General features: G+C 48.0%; 1 protein-coding gene across 2 annotated transcripts in view; it reads right to left on the bottom strand.

The window, feature by feature from the left end:
- Positions 1 to 5,958, bottom strand: part of TJP2 (tight junction protein 2) — a 136,973-nt gene extending 131,015 nt beyond the window's left edge. Inside the window, exon 1 of one of the 2 annotated variants that reach the window (XM_073669899.1) lies at positions 5,816 to 5,958. The gene's annotated coding sequence lies outside the window, so the exon portion shown is untranslated. The other variant, XM_073669882.1, reaches the window with a different exon arrangement.
- Between the last annotated feature and the right edge of the window lie 15,447 nt (positions 5,959 to 21,405).

Here is a 21,405-nt window from a genome sequence, read left to right as displayed (position 1 = left end):
CCGACTTACAAATTCGCAACATGTCCATTTCTCTTGCAGGTACACTGAGTTTTATGTGCAGAATTTCCCCATAGACTTGTATTAGATAAGGAAAATACATAGGTAAAAAACGCATATGTGTCGTTAATGCCATTCTGCTGCGGAAATGCACTAAAAACACAAGTAGTATGTAGTCTTACATGATTATAATGCTAAAGTTTTGTCAAAGCCAAATACCATGAATGATCAAAAAAAGCAGCTTAATGTAAAATATGACATACCAAAAAGAGACAAAAACCACAACTTCAAAACCGATATAAAAACACATGTTAAAAAAACAATGAAAAAAAAACACAGAAAATCTGTAACATCAGAAACTCACCAAAAGCTCATAGAGGGAAAGTAGTCTTAGGCTATGTTCCCACAATAAATATTTAGCGAGTTTTCATGTTGCAGAATTTCTGCACGTTTTAACTAAATTAAGTTACTTGCGTTTTTAGGCTATGTGCCCACGATGCAGAAATGCAGGATTATTCCTGAGCGTTTCTGCATCTCCCTGGCAGAAAAAACTAATGCGGATTGTACATGCGTTTTTCCTGCGGATGTGAAGCGTTCTTCACATGCATTTCCGCATGCGGGTTGAAAAGCGCTTTCCAAGCGATTTTAGCATCACTTGGAAAGCGCTTGTCAACTTGGTCACACTATATAAATCCATGCAACCGGCACTGATTTATATAGTGTGACCCCAAAGAATGGTAAAAAATAAAAAATAAATCTATACTTACCTTCCGATGGCCCCCGCAGTCTTGCTTCGCTCCGTCCTGGCAGCCGGCAGATCGCGGTGCGCTGAAGGACCAGCCGACGTCAGCATCGCGTGACCCGTCACATGACTATGACGTCAGCGCAGGTCCTTCAGTCCATCGCGATCTGCCGGCAAGGGAGGACGAGCGCAGCGGGGGCCGTCAGAAGGTAAATATAACATTTATTTTTTATTTTATTCTTTTTTTCACAGTTTCTATGGTACCCGGATCCGGAGGAGAGTCTCCTCTCCTCTAGACCTGGGTACCATCCGCACATTGGAACGCATGGAATGCGCATCTACATATACAGTGATGCGGAATCCAAGCGTTTCAATGCAAGTCAATGGCAGCGAAAACGCAGCGCTTCCGCAAAATAATTGGTAGTGCTGTGTTTTTTTCTGCAATGATAATCTGCAGTGGAAATTTCCGCAGCATGTGCACAGCACATGGGGATTATCATTGGGGAACATGGCAGGCCTTCTACCATGCGTTTTTTAAGCATTTCTGCAGCGATTTTGCCGCTGCGGAAACGCTTAACAAACGCATCGTGGGCACACAGCCTTATAGTGATTTTGACACTACGGTTTTTGTCTCTTTTTGGAATGTCGTGTTTTACATAAAGCTGCTTTTTGTCATAATTCATGGTATTTGTCTTTGACAAAACTTTATTGATACAGTCATATGTGAATTACATGTGTTTTTAGTGAATTTTCACAGCGTTTTTTACCTGAAGATTTCCCGCATCTAATACAAGTCTATGGGGAAAATCTACACATAAAACTCAGCGTACCCACAAGAGAAATTGACATGTTGCAAATTTTAAACACACACCACAGGTCAGATTACACTGAGTGAGAAAGAAACACAGTGGGCAGGAGATTTCTATGAATCCCATCCACTTTGCTGGAATTATAAAATGCCGCGTTTTTAACACAGCGAAAATACACAGCGTCAAAAGCTCATCACAGGAACGCAGCAGCCTTAAAGGGGATATCTGTAACTTTGCTTATTTTTTGCCGTGGGACTGAGACCTTGCCGTACAGGCTCTGAGCCGGCAAAGATCGACACCAGGCAGAACAGTCAGGTAGTTAGCAACCGGGCAGAACCTGTCTAGTGGGCACGGCCTCGCTCAATACAAATGTATATGCATATCGCATACCTGACCGCCGTTTCTGGGGCAGACAACACCGAATCCTCACAGCGTACAGCGCACACTGGGAGGATTCACAAGTCTGCAGTTACACAGAGTGACTGCAGACTTTTCATTTTAGACTGGACAACCCCTTTAAGTATTTGAATCCTATCATTTGTATATTTCATGGTGTGTTCAGTAAAAGATTGAATGATTTTGATAAACTGTAATAATAAAAGCAACACTACTGTATATCTGGAACAGTGCCCAGCTGTAATCAGCCACCTTCTCATTTCACCTTGGCTTTTCGTAATGTCTCACTGCTCAAAGGTCATAATCCATTTTAATAATGCTTTAAGATTTTCACTGAGAGAGAAACTAGAAATGTAATCAGCCGGCCTATAGATTCCTGATCTCTTTTATCTTGTAACCATTCTAAAATAAAGATGAATAAAACAACCTAGGATTCGGTATACACTAGTATTATAGTTTCTGTCCATAAAGGAGCCTAACATTGACATTGAGCATCTATCAACATGTAAAAGTAATTAACCTGTATGGTAAGTGACGCAAAGAGAATAAAAATAATTCAAACGCCTCATTTTATAGTGTATTGCAAGTCCAAGCTCAAAGTATGGTCTCCGCAACAAGCGTGTTGGTGTGTTCATATTTTTGTAGATACCCCCGGCTATATGGGAGCATTTGAGGAGTAAGTGGCAACATGTTGTGTTATATAAATGTATTCTGGATATCTAATGATGTGTAACATTTTATATACTAGCTAATATGGCTATATGTGGGATCATCTGGAGGAAAAACCACTAAATAATGACAAGAAGTAGTCTTGTAAATTAGAATATAACAAACATTTTTCTTATTAATGTGGCATCCTGTATGGTATTGGGCCACGTGCACACGTTGAGTATTTAGTGAGTTTTTTACATCAGTATTTGTAAGCCAAACCAGGAGTGGAACAATCAGCGGAAAAGTATAATAGAAACACGTCACCACTTCTGTGTGTCTCACCCACTACTGGTTTTGGCTTATTTCAAGCTTGGGGAAGGTAATTTGGGATTCGGGCGAATTATTGATAGGTGTAACCTTTTGGATAGTAATGACCATTTAGGTTAAAATGTTGTGGTTGCTTACTATATTTTGTTAATGAACATTTCTCACCATGGTCTTCCCCGTTACAAACTAACCCCAATCATCCAGGCACATTACATTTCAGAATCTATGCGGATAAAGGGGTTGTCCTGCCTTAGGCCTTGGCCCCACTATCAGTATTTGGTCAGTATTTTCTCAGGAGTGAGCCAAAACCAGGTGAGGAACAATCAGAGAAAAGGTATAATAGAAACAAGTCACCAATTCTGCATTTATCACCCACTCCTGGTTTTGGCTCCCACTCCTGAGAAAAAATACTGACCAAATACTGATAGTGGGGCCCTGGCCTTAGGGTACAAGTCTCCAGTCACTCTTTGTAACTGCAGACTTGTGAATCCTCACTGCGAGCTGTGAGGGGTTTCCAGTGCTGGTACCAGGAGTAGACAATCATGTGACCACAAGTATGTGATTTGCATACTTCCAGACACATTCCGACTAGACGTGCATTGAGCGAGGCCGCAACATCTAGTAAGCTTGTGACCGCATGTATGCAATTCACATACTTGCGATCGCGCAGCCAGCACTGGAGAATCCTCACAGCAAGCAATGCTCACGCTGTGAAGATTCACAAGTCTGCAGTCAAATAGAGTGACTGCAGACTCAGACTTGAACCATAAGGCCGGACAACCCCTTTAAGATGAATGAATGCTATACACAAACGGCAGAAATTATTATTAATTGAATCCGTATGTTACATCAGAGAGGAGTCAGAACACCACTGTAAAGAATAGATGGTCATCCAGTCCTACCAAAATTCACAGTTTTGGCTTATATTAACAGTGGTCAGCGTGTCTTATGGCTGGTTCTATAAACCTTATCTCTCTACTCCTCTACTCATGAACAATTTTTTAAGCTGATTTATAACCAATCAAAGTTGTTCCTGAAATATGGATTACAGACTCTGCCATCAGAACAAGCCCACAGATGGATTTTACGGTTAACTCATTCTGCAGCTAGCTATGTAAAGTGACACCTAGAAGTGTCATATGACCTAAAATTTTGAATTTAAAGAAGCACTCCTCCTCCCATTAAAGTTTTTATCCTCTTAATATATTGCAATCATCATATTATATAGCACTGTGTACTTACAATTGCTCATTTTGCCTTTCTATCCAGCTAATTCTTCTCTTTTTTCTGCTCAATGTAGAAACAGGAAGTCTCTTGTCCCTACATTTATCATCCCCCTCTTCAACTTCTGACCCAGCTGCTCCCTCCCCCCCTGCCATTGACTTATATATGCAGTGACTCATGACTTGTGTAATGAAAATTTACCTCCTGTTTCTACATAGAGCTTAGATGGATTCAGCTAGTCAGTTTTTAATCACATTATGTCATAGACATAATGGAAAAGAGAAGAATTAGAGGGTAGAAAGGGAAAATGAGCAATTGTAAGCACACAGTGCTATATAATATGCTGACTGCAATATATTAAGAGGATACAAACTTTGATGGAAGTGCTTCTTTAAGCCTTTTCAAAATTTGCTTTTTATTCCAAAATACATGTTTTTTTTATGTTAATTGATTAAGTAAAGGGGTTTTGTATACTTTCGAACACATTTCGATTATTGTACTCGGCGAGATTCCCTTTAAACAATGTCTCAAAGGGAATGGCTGTCTGACTTTTTTCCTTACAAAGCTTTAACACAAAATCTGTCTTCCTTGTTATTTCTCTATCTGTAATGTCTTGGAGTGCACTAGAGAAGAAGCTGGGAAGAGCATATGCAATCTCTATTGAGTCCATCCGTTAAATATCTTCAAAATTCTGTGTGTGTGTGTGTGGGGGGGGGTGTAACAAACATCTCTGATATATTAATGATTTCTTTATATATTCTTGTATAGTATTATTTTGAATACCAACAGTCTTGTCTATTTTTAATTTTTATACAGAGAAAATCTAAAGACTCGTTCAGACGTCCGTACACATGGGTCCAAGATCGGACCGCTAATGCGCGGATCTCCTGGCCCGGGCGTGACCGCTTCATGTATTTCTATGAGGCGGTCCCGCTCGGGTTGGCTCGGGTCGGCTCGGGTCTGTGCATTGCGGAGCGATTTGCACGGACGTCTGAATGAACCTTAAGACATTGGAAGTTAAAGGTAGACAAGGAAAAAGCTTTACAGCGAGACTTTACTGACGTTGTTTAGTGAATGCAAATATGTAGCGCTTGGGCACGGAAGTGTTCATATAATGCTATATACCAACTGTACGCAGCTGTTATCATAAACGCTACTGTATATCTGTTTAGCTATCAGCGTTCATCAACACTATGTGTTATTAAGATAGGCTTGTCCTTAAAAATTCCTGTTCAACTGTGGCATATCCCTCAGAGAAGCAAATGAGTCTGCATGCTTGAACCTGTTCAGTTATGTAGCCAGACCAGTTGTGTGCAGCACATGTAAACTAAATGAATTTTAATAACACAAAATAATAATGAATATTATTATGAATATTATTATATAAATGTAATCAGGGACCAGAAAACAGTAACTTAAATTATCTACAAAAAGCAAAAGTCATTGTAACTTCCTGTTAGTAATTGGATCTATCCTATAGATTCTAGCATTTCATACGTTCCACAGAAAGCTCATGATAACAATCACTTGTGATATTACCTGTTATAAATGATAAGCCGGTGCAATAATTCACCGATCCGATGACAATGTCACATCAGTGGGCAACAACAGGGATCCTGTTCAGAACGTGGGCTCTAACCTGAAGCCATGTTGACAGGTATGTACTCACCTTGCAGCTCCTGAAAGTGTTTGCGGTCTGTGTTCTAGCAGGAAATAAACAATCCAGAGTACAAGGGATGGACAGAGAGCAAATACTGAGGAATGTCCAAAGAAATTTTTTTTTTTCTCTGGAAAAGTTTCCTTAGGGAGCCTTGTGATTTAAGGTTGGACTGGAAAGGGTGTGTGCTGCCTGTGGCAGCCAGGGTGGAGAATGAGAGTCAGGAAGCTTCCTGTTTGCAGAGCAGTGTATGAGTCCACAGCTTGTGTAAAGGGGAGGTGTTTATGGGTCATAGGTATCACTGAGCCCAGCAGTCAGGCAAGCACTGGGTAATTAACTCCATAACAAAAGGCTCAGTCAAATCTTGCACTGTACTACTAACAATAAATACACTGTTCCGGTTTGTAGCAATCACTAAGTAACTCACAGGGAGAGTAATAAAGACCATAATCCCGGACGACTCCCTTACCTCATTTTCCTACACATGGTTGTCTATTCGTGTCATAATGGCAAAAATGTTTGTCAGAGATAATATGGTTACAAGCATGACTGAATAATATCATTTCTTAATTTCTTCAAAGATCTTTAGAGAATTTGCATTTTCTAGGACCCTGTTCCTTTGAGGATCAGGAGGTTGTGAAGATGTAATGCCCCTTATACAAATAGCATAAAAGTCATCCAAACCCGTTGATTTCAGTGTCATCGACTGGCCATCTAATGCGTATGGGGGCCTTCTGAATGCCCCCCGATTAGATTATTTTGAGGGATATAAATATAGGGCAGTTGGAATTCAATCTCCCGATTCTCTTGATAGACACTGATGTCATAGAGAACACAGGAACTCTTGGCTGAGTGTTCCCATGTGTGGGGAGAGTTGGAAGAGATAGCGTTTGGCCGAACAGTTGTCGGACAGTCATCTAATGTGTATGACCAATTTAAGATTGCCTTGAATTTTTAAAGGGAGTCTGTCAGCCCAAACTGACAGTCTAAACCAGAGCTGGGTAAACTAAAACAGCTGAAGGGCTGAAACAGTTGCCCACGCCGCACTATGCTGTCGACCACCCACTGCCACCGCTATTGGCATCCTCGGGATGCAGACAGCTCCATCCTCTACCAATGTATTCACTGCTATCAGCTCCTTCTTCCACCAATCACTGTGTGCGACTGAGCCAGCAGACGCGATGACGTCACTTCATCACGTCTAATGTACGGAGAGTCAGTGCACCGGAGACAGGAGCAGAGTTCTGGGGGAACAGGAGCGAAGGGAGTATGTGTTGTTGTTTTTCATATGTGTATGGGATGTTTGCATATATATAGGAGGCTATGTGGGGGTTCATACTGTATATAGGAGGCTATGTGGGGGCTTACACTATATAGGAGGCTATTTAGGGGCTCACACTGTATATAGAGAGGCTATTTAGTGGCTCATACTGTATATAGGAGGCTATGTGGGGGCTCACACTGTATATACAGGGGGGGAAATAAGTGTTTGATACACTGCCGATTTTGCAATTTTCCCACCTACAAAGAATGGAGATGTCTGTAATTTTTATCATATGTACACTTCAATTGTGAGGGACAGAATCTTAAAAAAAATCTAGAAAATCACATTGGAATATTTTTACATAATTAATTTGCATTTAATTGCATGAAATAAGTATTTGATACTATAGAAAAACAGAACTAAATATTTGGTACAGAAACCTTTGTTTGCAATTACTGAGGGAAGGAGGTTCTTGGCCAAAATCTTGCGATACATGACCCCATTTATCCTTCCATCAATACAGTGCAGTTGTCCTGTCCCCTTTGCAGAAAAGCACCACCAAAGTATGATGTTTCCCCACTATGCTTCACGGTTGGCATGGTGTTCATGGGGTTGTATTTATTCTTCTTCTTCCTCCAAACACGGCGAGTGGAGTTGATACCAAAAAGTTCTATTTTGGTCTCATCTGACCACATTACCTTCTTCCATGCCTCCTCTGGATCATCCAGATGGTCATTGGCGAACTTCAAACAGGCCTAGACATGTGCTGTCGTGAGCAGGTGGACCTTGCATGCCCTGCAGGATTTTAATCCATGACAGCGTAGTGTGTTACTAACGGTAATGTTTGAGACTGTGGTGCCAGCTCTCTTCAGGTCATTGACCAGGTCTTCTTGTGTAGTTCTGGGCTGATTCCTGACCTTTCTCAGAATCATACTTACCCCACGAGGCGAGAACTTGCATGGAGCCCCAGACCGAGGAAGATTGACAGTCATCTTGTGTTTCTTCCATTTTCTAATAATTGTGCCAACAGTTGTTGCCTTCTCATCGAGCTGCTTGCCTATTGTCTTGTAGCCCATCCCAGCCTTGTGCAGGTCAACAATTTTGTCCCTGGTGTCTTTAGACAGTTCTTTGGTCCTGGCCATGGTGGAGAGGTTGGAGTGGGATTTATTGAGTGTGTGGACAGGTGTCTTTTATACAGTTAACAAGTTCAAACAGGTGCAATTAATACAGGTAATGAGTGCAGAGTAGGAGGGTTTCTTAAAGAAAAACTAACAGGTCTGTGTGAGCCAGAATTCTTGCTGGTTGGTAGGTGATCAAATACTTATTTCATGCAATAAAATGCAATTTAATTATTTAAAAATCATGCAATGTGATTTTCTGTTTTTTATTTTTAGATTCTGTCTCTCACATTTGAAGTGTACCTACGATAAAAATTACAGACCTCTCCATTCTTTGTAGGTGGGAAAACTTGCAAAATCGGCAATGTATCAAATACTTATTTTCCCCACTGCAGGTGGCTGTGTGAGGGCTCACTCTGTATATAGGGGGTTATGTGGGGGCTCATATTGTATAAAGAGAGGCTATGTGCAGGCTCACACCATATATAGGGGCCTATGTGGGTCTCATACTGTATACAGGGAGACTTTATTGAGGCTTATACTGTATATAGGTGCTATGAGGGTTCATACTGTATATAAGGGGTTATGTGGGGTTCTCATACTGTATATAGGGAGCTATGTGGGTGCTCATACTGCATATTCAAGGCTATTTGGGGGCTCGTACATTATATAGAGGGGCTATGGGGGGCTCATTCTGTATATAGGGGGATATGTGGGGGCTCATACTGTATATAGAAGACTATGCTGGGGCTCATACTGCATATTAGAGGCTATTTGGCGGCTCATACTGTGTATAGAGAGGCTATGTTTGAGCTCGTTCTGTATATAGGGGGCTATGTGGAGGCTCATACTGTATAAAGGGGGCTATGTGAGGGACTGTATTTTATATAGACTATGCAGGGGGTCTCATCTAATATATATAATCATCTTATCCCGTCTGTCTGTCTGTTCGTCCGTCCGTCTGTCCAGGAAATCCCGCGTCGCTGATTGGTCCGGCCGCGGCCAATCAGCGACTCGGGATTTCAGAAAAAGATGGCGGCCGTTAGCGGCTCATCTGCCGGACGGAGGTCAGCGGCGATGCAGCCGGGAGATGAGCGGCGCTAGCCGGTCATCTCCCGGCTGCTAGCAGCATAAGTACCCCGACCTGCGGCGCCGCTGACCCCCATGCGGCTACTGTCGGGAGATCAGCGGCTTGGGCCACTGATCTCCCGACGGCAAGTGTGAAGGGAGGGAGGGCGCCGCTGCCCGCTCATCAGTAATACGGTTCGCTGATTGGTCGCGGCCGCCGGCCGCGACCAATCAGTGATTTTGGCGCCAAATTTAAACACCGCTCTGTTGATTGGTCGCGGTCGTGACCAATCAGCGAGATCGGCGCCAAGTTTAAACACCGCTCTGCTGATTGGTCGCGGCCGGCGGTCGCGACCAATCAGCATTATTGGCGCCAAATTTAAACCCCGCTCTGCTGATTGGTCGCGGCCAATGAGCAGTATTGGCGCCAAATTTAAACCCCGCTCTGCTCATTGGTCGCTGCTATACAGTATAACCTGTCAATGCTGCAGACACAAGTTACTTTGATCATGCACTGCTCATGGTCAAACTAACTTGCTGGTGCCTGGTGACCCGGATGACGACATCGTGTCACCATGGCAACGATCGGGACTCCACGCTGATGGCGCGGGGTCTCCAATCCAAAAGCAGAGGCTCACTCACTAAATGCGATCGCAGCATTTAGGGGGTTAAAATGCTGGAATCGGTGCCCACACCGCTCCAGGCACTGAGTGCCGAGTGTCAGAATCAGCTGACACATGGCGGCAATCGCGCCCGCACAGCCTGTGTGCGGGCTCGATCGCCATGGCGTAATAATACATACCTGGTCCATAAGGCACAGGGACGTATTATTACGTACAACGTCAGAAAGGGGTTACTTGCCCACTCCTGGTCTAAACTAAGAACACAGCTTGGCTTGCCACTTGCTATTGACAGTGCTAACTTGCCTGGAACGTGCACTATCTGAAAAGAAAGCTCCATCAGGCCAGTATTGTCAATCGCCAGGTGCGGAAACACACTAAAAATGCATGTAAACCACACATGACTATCAATAAAGTTTTCTCAAAGCTAAATACCAGGAAAATAAAGCAGTTTATTTAAACCATGACATACCAAAAAAAAGACAAAAACTGCAGGGACAAAAACACAATAAAAACACGGGTAAATAAAACACACTCATGTGTTACATGGAGATTTTGTTGTAGATTTTCTTGAGAATTTTACCCCATGATTAGCAAAGGGTGAAGCCTGCAGACATGTTGCTCAAAGAATAGACATGCTGCTTGGAAAATTTACTCAACATGCAGATGAAATTTGTAAAATCTCATCACCTTACCTTGTACAGTATTGTATTGTGTTGTGGATTTTCCACAGACATATCTGCATGAAAACTCTATGGCAATAAGCACCTTGTACATTTAGTTATCCTTAATGGCTTTGTAGTTATTTAGATAAGGCATTATTTCCATTCTTTATGTTTTTGAGAGAATGCCTTTATCAGTTACTAATGCATTAAGTACTATACCTGTACAATACCAATTTAATCCTCACACATTCACTTGTGCTATAATGTGGTAGTGTAGGTTTGTCTAGTTGATTGGTAATATGTTGAGTAGTACAAGGTATGGGTCTCAATAAAAGCAACTTATGTCTCTTTTTTGGTCTCATTATTGCTGTAATGTCCAAATCTTCTGCAGTACTACTGAACCAGGTCCAATTTCACTTGCTACACAAAATAGATCATTGTGCGCCATTCTTCGAATCTGTTGAGACCACAGGAGCAATGACATGAAGAGACCTTCAAGAGGGAACACCACACTGGTCCTACCCCCAGGATTATTGTTTATGGTGCATACACTGTGTTCCAAATTATTATGCAAATAATATTTTCTCAGATTTTCCCAAATTGCCTATATGAATTGCAGTCATTGTAATTTTCTAGAGTACAATTGAAAGGTTTTTGTACAAACTGCCTATGATAATAGTATATTTAAAAAAAAAATAAAAAACTCAAACTGCACTCAAAATGCATGTTGCAAATTATTATGCACAGCAGAGTTTTCAACCTTTTCATTTTAATAAAGAACAAAAAAATGGTCATTTTTGAAATTATAAGCATTAGTGTAACGGGTCTGGGAGGCGGAACCTCTGGGCTACAATACAAGGGGGCGGTCCTTGTAAGGGAGCGGGTGGCGACCAGGCAGGCAGTCACAGGAGGTGACCTGGACAGTCTCTGAGTGAACGGGACAGTCTCTGAGTGAACGGGACAGTCTCTGAGTGAACGGGGCTGGAGGTCACGGCAAGTGACCGGGGCAGTCTCTAGGTATAGGGTTGGTACGACCTGTGGCGGCTGAAGATAGACGAGAGCTCCCAGGTGAGCAGGCGAGAGTCTCTGGATGAACGGGTGGTCACAGCATGTGACGGCGGAGCCTCCAGGAAGACCAGCGGACAGGCGACAGATGAGCGCTCCCAGGTGAGCGGGCAGAAGTCTCTGGACAGGCGGGTGGTCACAGCACGTGACGGCAGAGCCTCCGGGTAGGCAAACAGACAGGTAGCAGATGAGCGCTCCCAGGTGAGCGGGCAGGAGTCACTGGACAGGCAGGTGGTCACAGCACGTGACGGCGGAGCCTCCAGGTAGGCTAGCAGGCAGATAGCAGATGTGCGCTCCCAGGTGAGCGGGCAAGCTGGTCCATAGACAGACTGACAGGAGTTGGTAGGCAGACCGTCGGACCTCAGGCAGGCAGGCAGGTAGCTGATGTGCGCTCCCAGGTGAGCGGGCAAGAGTCTCTGGAATAGCTGGTGGTCACAGCACGTGACAGCGGAGCCTCCGGGCAGGCAAGCAGGCAGGTAGCGGAGAAGCGCTCCCAGGTGAGCGGGCAGGCTGGTCCTTAGACAGACTGACAGGAGTAGTAAGGCAGACCGTCGGACCTCAGACTAGCAGACAGGTAGCAAGTAATCAGGCAGGAATCTGACAGGTAACTGGCAGGTAACTGGCAACGGGACCTGAGGGCTGAAGCACAGGTGAGACACAGGTGCAAACAACATTGCTCGGGCACCTCCATTTTGGAGGAGGTGCCTTATATATGATGAAGTCCTCCGGCCATTGGCCGGGGACTCCTTAGGACGACGCGCGCGGCCCCTTTAAGAGGAGGGGAGCGCGCGCGCCCTAAGCACAGGGGCCGGGAAGGAGCGCGCGCTGAGAGCAGAGCGGGAGGAGGACGCCGGGAAGGAGCGCGCGCTGACAGCAGAGCGGGAGAGGGACGCCGGGCACGGGGCAGAGCGGTGAGGGGAGCAGCGTCCCTGCCTAGCAGAGGGCAGGGACGCCGGCACTACAGTACCCCCCCCTTTAGGCCCCCCCTTTTTTAGGCCAGACAGAAATTTAGCTAGGATGAGAGGGGCATGGATGTTCTCCCGGGGCTCCCACGTTCTCTCCTCAGGACCAAACCCCTTCCAATCTACCAGAAAAAAGGTCTTTCCTCTTACCCTTTTGGTGGCAAGAATGTTCTCTACCTCAAACTCGTCCTCAGCGGAAACCGGAGCAGGAGGCGTACCTGTAGACTTGGAAAAAGAGTTAAGTACCACAGGTTTGAGGAGAGATACATGGAAGGAGTTAGGGATCCGTAAGTTGGCCGGGAGTTTCAATTTATAGGCCACCGGGTTGATCTGACTGGTGACCTCCAGAGGTCCGATGAACCGAGGCCCTAACTTGTAAGAAGGTATCTTGAGTCGAACATATTTAGATGAGAGCCAGACCTTATCTCCTGGACGAAATTGAGGAGGATCCAGGCGTTTTTTGTCAGCGTGTCTTTTCATCCGTTCGGACGACTGAAGGAGTGCGGATCGGGTACTCTCCCAAATGGAGGAAAATTTGCTAACGAGAGATTCCGCAGCCGGGTTGTCCACCGAGGTGGAGACAGGAAAAGGAATCCGAGGATGCTGACCAAAGACTACAAAAAACGGGGATTTGGAGGAGGATTCGCTCTCGTGATTATTGTAAGAGAACTCGGCCCATGGTAGGAGATCCACCCAGTCAGAATGGTGGGCATTAACGAAGTGCCGGAGGTAACTGGTCAGGTTCTGATTGATCCGCTCCACTTGACCATTGGACTGTGGGTGGTAAGCGGAAGAGAAGTCCAGGGTGACGTCTAGTAGTTTACAAGTGGCTCTCCAGAAGCGTGAGGTGAACTGTACCCCACGATCCGACACGATGTGGAGGGGCAGGCCATGAAGACGGAAGATGTGACGAATAAAGTCTCTAGCTAGCTCGGGTGCAGACGGGAGGCCTGGTAGGGGAACGAAATGAGCCATCTTGGAGAAGCGGTCAGCGACCACCCAAATGACCGTACAACCGGCAGAGAGTGAGAGGTCAGTTATGAAGTCCATTGCAATATGCTGCCAGGGGGCAGCAGGTACTGGGAGCGGAAGGAGGCGACCGGCTGGCAGATGTCTCGGAACCTTGTTGCGGGCGCAGGACACACAGGCAGAAACAAAGTCTATTACATCCTTGTGCAGGGTAGGCCACCAGTAGTGACGGGAAATAAGCTGGAGGGTCTTCTTCTGACCAGCGTGGCCAGCCAGTTTAGACGAGTGACCCCAGTGAAGGATCTTCTCCCGATCAGGTACTGATACGAACGTCTTTCCGGGAGGGAGACGATTTAGACTCACGGGAGCCACCTGCATTACTCTGGCGGGATCGATGATGTGTTTCGGATCTTCCTCGAGATCAGATACCAGAAAGGATCGAGACAAGGCGTCCACCTTGACGTTTTTGTCAGCCGGGCGAAAATGAAGGACAAAATCAAAACGAGCAAAAAACAAGGACCACCGGGCTTGGCGCGGGTTAAGTCTCTGGGCATGCTGGAGGTAAGCCAAGTTCTTGTGGTCAGTGTAAATTATTACCGGGTGAAGAGCCCCCTCAAGCAGGTAACGCCACTCCTCCAATGCCAGTTTGATGGCCAATAACTCTCGATCTCCTATGGAATAATTGCGCTCTGAGGAGGAGAAGAGTTTAGAGAAGAAGCCGCAAGTTACCATCCTCCCGGAAGAAGATTTTTGAGTAAGTACCGCTCCAGCTCCAGAGGAGGAGGCGTCCACTTCCAGGAAGAACTGCTTGTTGCCGTCCGGGCGATGCAGCACCGGGGCGGAAGAGAAGGCCTGTTTTAAGGAAAGAAAGGCTTCTTCTGCTTCGGGCGGCCACTGTTTGGGATTAGTACCCTTACGGGTGAGCGCGGAAATTGGGGCAGTCCGGGAAGAGAAGTGTGGTATGAAGAGGCGGTAGTAGTTGGCGAAGCCCAGGAACCGCTGAATGGCTTTCAACCCCTCCGGTCGGGGCCATTTCTCAATGGCAGACAGTTTCTCTGGATCCATTCGTAGGCCGGTCTGAGAAATAATGTAGCCCAAAAACGGAAGCGAGGTCTGCTCAAAGAGGCACTTCTCGTATTTAGCGAAGAGGTGATTCTGCCTGAGCCTGAGCAGGACCTGACGAACGTCCCTCCGGTGAGTCTGGAGATCCGGAGAGAAGACCAAGATGTCGTCCAGGTACACCACTACGCAGGAGTAGAGAAGGTCCCGGAAGATGTCATTGACCAACTCTTGAAAGACGGCAGGAGCGTTACAGAGACCAAAGGGCATTACCAGGTATTCATAGTGGCCGTCCCGGGTGTTGAATGCCGTCTTCCATTCATCCCCCTGACGGATACGAACCAGGTTGTACGCCCCACGGAGGTCTAGTTTGGTGAAGATTCTAGCCCCCCTCAGACGATCAAATAATTCTGGAATGAGCGGAAGGGGGTACTTATTCTTCACCGTGATCTGGTTTAGGCCTCTATAGTCTATACAGGGACGGAGAGAGCCGTCCTTCTTTTTGACGAAAAAGAAGCCTGCTCCCGCCGGGGAGGTAGATTTCCGGATGAATCCCCTGGCCAGATTCTCCTCAATATATTCGGACATCGACCGGGTCTCAGCAGCGGATAAAGGATAAATACGCCCACGGGGAGGAGTAGTACCGGGTAACAGGTCGATGGGACAGTCGTATGGTCTATGAGGAGGTAATGTCTCTGCCTCCTTTTTATTAAAGACATCAGCATAAGACCAATAAGGAATCGGAAGTCCAGGTAGATTAGCTGGGGTAGGAGAGGGATGGACGGGAACCAGGCAGGTCTTATGACAGTCTTGTCCCCAGCGAAGGACTTCTCCGGTTTGCCAGTCAAGCACGGGTGCATGTTTCTGGAGCCAAGGCAGACCTAGCAAGAGGGCGTGAGAGAGTCCAGGCAGAACATGAAAGGAGATACTTTCAGAATGCAGCATTCCCACCTGCAGAGTAATGGATTCGGTGATGAGTTGGATGGGGCGTGGTAAGAGCCCCCCATCCACGGCAGCCACAGACAAGGGTACAGCCAGAGGTTTGGTGGGGATGCGGTATTTCTCTACCAGGGACTGTGAAATAAGATTCCCGGCTGCTCCAGAGTCCAGTTGGGCTAGTTCGAAATAACGGTTCTCCCCGTAGACGATTGAAACTGACAACAGCAGGGATGGAGAGGATTTATTCTTGTCTAGGTGGACCTCTCTGAGCGAACCTAGACACAGGCGTTTCCCGACCTCTCCGGGCAGGCACGGATCCGGTGCTCCTTACTGCCACAGTAGAAGCAGGTCCCCTCGGCACGGCGTAAGTCCTGACGGGTCTTGACCATCTTGGTCTGGTCGACCTGCATAGGCTCAGGAGGGTGTACCTGGTTAGAGACAGAAGGAGTGACGGGTTTCAGAAAAGTAGGAGCTAGACGTAGTAACCTCCTCTCACGGGTGACCTCTCTGGCACGCTCCTGGAACCGTAGGTCAATCCGGGTGGCAAGAGTTATTAAGTCATCGAGAGTGGTAGGAATGTCCCGACCGGCAAGTTCATCTTTAATACGGCCGGACAGACCCTCCCAGAAGACGGAAACCAGAGCGTCATTATCCCAGGCCAGCTCCGAGGCAAGGGTACGGAACCGTATGGCATATTGGCCCACGGTGAGGCTTTCCTGACGGAGGCGTAGCAATGATGATGCGGATGAGGTCTTCCGTCCGGGTTCGTCGAAGACTTTCCGGAAAGCCGTGAGAAAAGCAGGCAAGTTGGACACCAGGGGGTCTCCTCTCTCCCATAGAGGATTTAGCCAGGCCAGAGCCTCCCCGGTGAGATGGGACATGATGAATGCAATTTTGGCCCGGTCAGAGTTAAACTGGTGAGATAATAGTTCAAAGTGCAGGGTGCACTGATTTATGAAGCCCCGAGCCTGGATGGAGTCGCCTCCGAAGCGAGGAGGTGCAGAAAGCCGGGGTCCGGGGTAGGATACCATGGTATTAGTGGGCAGCGGAGCTGCCGGATTGCGAGACATGGCACTGGCGGAGGTTGTCGGTGGAGCAGTCAGAGTATCCAGGCGAGTATTGACATTCCGCAGGTGACCCAAGATGGACTCCTGTTGGGACCTTTGACGGGACAGTTCATGACACAGGTCCGAGAGCGAGGGAGCTTGGGTGCCACCGGGTTCCATGGCCCGAGCAAACTGTAACGGGTCTGGGAGGCGGAACCTCTGGGCTACAATACAAGGGGGCGGTCCTTGTAAGGGAGCGGGTGGCGACCAGGCAGGCAGTCACAGGAGGTGACCTGGACAGTCTCTGAGTGAACGGGACAGTCTCTGAGTGAACGGGACAGTCTCTGAGTGAACGGGGCTGGAGGTCACGGCAAGTGATCGGGGCAGTCTCTAGGTATAGGGTTGGTACGACCTGTGGCGGCTGAAGATAGACGAGAGCTCCCAGGTGAGTAGGCGAGAGTCTCTGGATGAACGGGTGGTCACAGCATGTGACGGCGGAGCCTCCAGGAAGACCAGCGGACAGGCGACAGATGAGCGCTCCCAGGTGAGCGGGCAGAAGTCTCTGGACAGGCGGGTGGTCACAGCACGTGACGGCAGAGCCTCTGGGTAGGCAAACAGACAGGTAGCAGATGAGCGCTCCCAGGTGAGCGGGCAGGAGTCACTGGACAGGCAGGTGGTCACAGCACGTGACGGCGGAGCCTCCAGGTAGGCTAGCAGGCAGATAGCAGATGTGCGCTCCCAGGTGAGCGGGCAAGCTGGTCCATAGACAGACTGACAGGAGTTGGTAGGCAGACCGTCGGACCTCAGGCAGGCAGGTAGCTGATGTGCGCTCCCAGGTGAGCGGGCAAGAGTCTCTGGAATAGCTGGTGGTCACAGCACGTGACAGCGGAGCCTCCGGGCAGGCAAGCAGGCAGGTAGCGGAGAAGCGCTCCCAGGTGAGCGGGCAGGCTGGTCCTTAGACAGACTGACAGGAGTAGTAAGGCAGACCGTCGGACCTCAGACTAGCAGACAGGTAGCAAGTAATCAGGCAGGAATCTGACAGGTAACTGTCAGGTAACTGGCAACGGGACCTGAGGGCTGAAGCACAGGTGAGACACAGGTGCAAACAACATTGCTCGGGCACCTCCATTTTGGAGGAGGTGCCTTATATATGATGAAGTCCTCCGGCCATTGGCCGGGGACTCCTTAGGACAACGCGCGCGGCCCCTTTAAGAGGAGGGGAGCGCGCGCGCGCCCTAAGCACAGGGGCCGGGAAGGAGCGCGCGCTGAGAGCAGAGCGGGAGGAGGACGCCGGGAAGGAGAGCGCGCTGACAGCAGAGCGGGAGAGGGACGCCGGGCACGGGGCAGAGCGGTGAGGGGAGCAGCGTCCCTGCCTAGCAGAGGGCAGGGACGCCGGCACTACAATTAGCAGGTTATTACAAACTGAAATTAAACAGTTTTCAACTCAAAACTTTATTCTAGGTGATGTTACATTTGCACATAGGACCGCTTGTTCGAAAGGAGCTTCTGAACTCTCTCGTCCATTGAATTTGTCAGGTTTTGGATGGTTTCTGCTTCAATTGTTTTGCATGAGGACAGAATACCCTCCCAGAGCTGTTGCTTAGATGTGAACTGCCTCCCGCCATCATAGACACTCCTTTTGATGATGCTCCAGAGGTTCTCAATGGGGTTGAGGTCAGGGGAGCATGGGTGCCACACCATAAGTTTGTCCCCTTTTATGCCCATAGCAGCCAGAGATGCAGATGTGTTATGTGCAGCATGAGACGGGGCATTATCATGCATGAAAATGATCTTGCTGCGGAATGTACGGTTCTTCTCCTAGAACCATGGAAGGAAGTGCTGCTTGAGAAACTCAACATACGTTATGGAGTTCATCTTTACCCCTTCAGGGATCCTAAAAGGGCCGACAATCTCTCTCCCCATGATTCCAGCCCAAAACATTACTCCACCTCCTCCTTGTTAGCGCCGTAGCCGTGTTTGCATGGGGTGTCCATCAACCAGCCATCCTCCACTCCATCCATCTGGACCATCGAGATCATTTCATGCATGATAATGCCCCATCTCATGCTGCACATAACACATCTGCATCTCTGGCTGCTATAGGCATAAAAGGGGACAAACTTATGGTGTGGCACCCATGCTCCCCTGACCTCAACCCCATTGAGAACCTCTGGAGCATCATCAAAAGGAGTGTCTATGATGGCGGGAGGCAGTTCACATCTAAGCAACAGCTCTGGGAGGGTATTCTGTCCTCATGCAAAACAATTGAAGCAGAAACCATCCAAAACCTGACAAATTCAATGGATGAGAGAGTTCAGAAGCTCCTTTCGAACAAGGGGTCCTATGTGCAAATGTAACATCACCTAGAATAAAGTTTTGAGTTGAAAACTGTTTGATTTCAGTTTGTAATAACCTGCTAATGCTTATAATTTCAAAAATGACCATTTTTTTGTTCTTTATTAAAATGAAAAGGTTGAAAACTCTGCTGTGCATAATAATTTGGAACATGCATTTTGAGTGCATTTTGAGTTTTTTATTTTTTAAAAAATATACTGTTTTCATAGGCAGTTTGTACAAAAACCTTTCAATTGTACTCTAATAGTTATTTGACTGGAAAATTACAATGACTGCAATTCATATACTGTAGGTAATTTGGGAAAATCTGAGAAAATATTATTTGCATAATAATTTGGAACACAGTGTAATGTATGGTAGCTGGACTCCTTTAGTCTTTTTTACAGGTACACTAACAACTCGGCGTTACATTTGGTCGTAGAACCAGTGGTATGGCCAATGGCCATTTCTCCAGAGTGACCAGGGAGCCGTTTTTCAACACAACAATGCCAGGTCAGATATTGCTCCTGTGAGCAGCCTGTGTGGTCTAAACGTGCTTAGGCACCGTATGCGATATCCAATTTCACTTGCAGTACAGAATGGTTCAATCGTGGAACCAGGAGCCGTTTTTCAACACGACAACGCCAAGGCGCATATTGCTAATGCTACTGTGAGCTGCCTGTGACGCGCCCCTGGGCCTGCTGTGTCACGCAGCGTCTCGCGCACGGGGGCTTACCCGGAACCGGATCAGATGAGGGTTGTAGTCTCCGAGTGGCGGGGACCCGGTCCGTGCCCAGGGAGTCAAACTCAGTGTGTGGCAGTCTTGATAGGTGTTATTTGAGTGTCGACTACGCCACCCGTTGATTTGCAGCTATGGAGCTGCCGCTGCAGGGCAGACCGCTGAGGCCGGTGTAGAATTGTGCAGCGTGATAGTATAACCCCCAACGGGAGGGGTATGGCCTCAGGGCAGCCGACGTGGAAGATGGGGGTAGCAGGAACCACTCAGAGACGGTGCGGTGTAATTCAGGGTCTTTACTGGTAACAACGATAGACCCTCCCGGAGTACTTGCTAGCGAACGGGGCCTGGTCAGTCCTTGAGCAGATGGGATCTCCCCTGGCCAGGAAGAGTTGTAGGCCTCCCAAACTGACTGTACTCTTCTGGCTACCTTGCTAGAAGCGGATATAAGTAGCCCACGTCCCTGAGTGTGCCGTGTGGTGCTCACCCGTATGGCCGGTGACTCGGGGCCTTCTAATGGCTTCCGCTCCACGATGGCGGTGCTGGTCCCACGCGTGTGACCTTGCCTTCGGGTTTCTGGGCCTGAGGACCTGAAATCCCCTGCCGGTCGGCTTCTGCTGCTGGGTAAGAGTTAGTCCCCACAGCCTCGGACGCCGGGTGTGGTAAGAAAGCTTCTCAGTCAGGGCGAGCTCTGCAGCTGCCAGCCCCTGACTCGTAGTAGTATTGCTCCCACTGAGCTTCTGCTGTTTCTTCCTATGACTGTTTCTCATCTCTACTCTCCTTGACTCCTAACCCTGCCTCAGCCCCGGGTTTATATAGGGGAAGTTCTTCCCCTCCCAAGACTGGGCAGGAGGTGTGGCATGCACAGGATCCCTGACCAAAGGACCTCCCACCTGCTCTCAGACATAACATTACATTACTGTGGAAACCAGACCCCTGGGGTGCCACACCTGCATATCCAAAATGTGCTACTATAACCTGCAGCAGCTCTTGATGATTTGTGTATGACCGCCCCCTGGGCCGTGTGTGGGGGAATAGCAGGAGCCGGGTCTCTGTGTAATGGGGTTGTAGTCTCCGTGGCGGCGGCCCGGTCCCGTGGCTCAGGGTGGTCAAACCAGTGGCAGATCTGTTTATTTGGTTTTTAATGTTTAAATGTCCGACTACGCCACCCGTGGATTGCGATCACTGAGAACCGCCGCTGCGGGGCAGACCGCCGAGGCTGATGTGTGCGCAGCAGAGGGTAGTATAACTCCCCACGGGAGGAGTATAGCCTCAGGGCAGCGAGTGCAGATGGTGGGGGTGATGGTGCGCGGGAGCAACAGTAATGACTCTGAGTCCAGTGATGCAGTCCAGGGTCTTTACTCACAGTTTTACACTCCAAGCCACTTCTGCAGGTAATGGCTGCCCACGTCGTACTGTGCTCACCAGGTGAGGGGCTCGGCCAACTCCCAGGTACCTTTGGAATGCTTTTCAGGACCCCCTTCGTGTGTCCTTTCTCTGGCCTGTCGTACCCCACAATTGACAACGTTTCTGTCCAGCTGCCTCGGGCCTTGGCGGGCAAACGTATGTTCCGTTTCCCTGGGCTCTATATGGTGCCTTCCTAACGGGTGTAGTGAGGGGCCGTAACACGTGCAATGCCACGGCCTCCGGTTACTAGCTGAGGGCAGTTGCTCTCCTCCACTAGATGAGGGATCCGGTTCCCTTTCTTGGCCTGACCCCCCTACTCTGGTAGCGGCGGGCGTACGGTGGCGACTGGC

Source organism: Phyllobates terribilis, unplaced genomic scaffold, assembly GCF_046119375.1.
Source record: "Phyllobates terribilis strain yellow unplaced genomic scaffold, ASM4611937v1 Scaffold_1__5_contigs__length_1240528914, whole genome shotgun sequence".
Taxonomy (NCBI): Eukaryota; Metazoa; Chordata; class Amphibia; order Anura; family Dendrobatidae; genus Phyllobates; species Phyllobates terribilis.
Note: the sequence above shows the minus strand (reverse complement) of the source record. Positions and strands in the feature narration are given on the sequence as shown.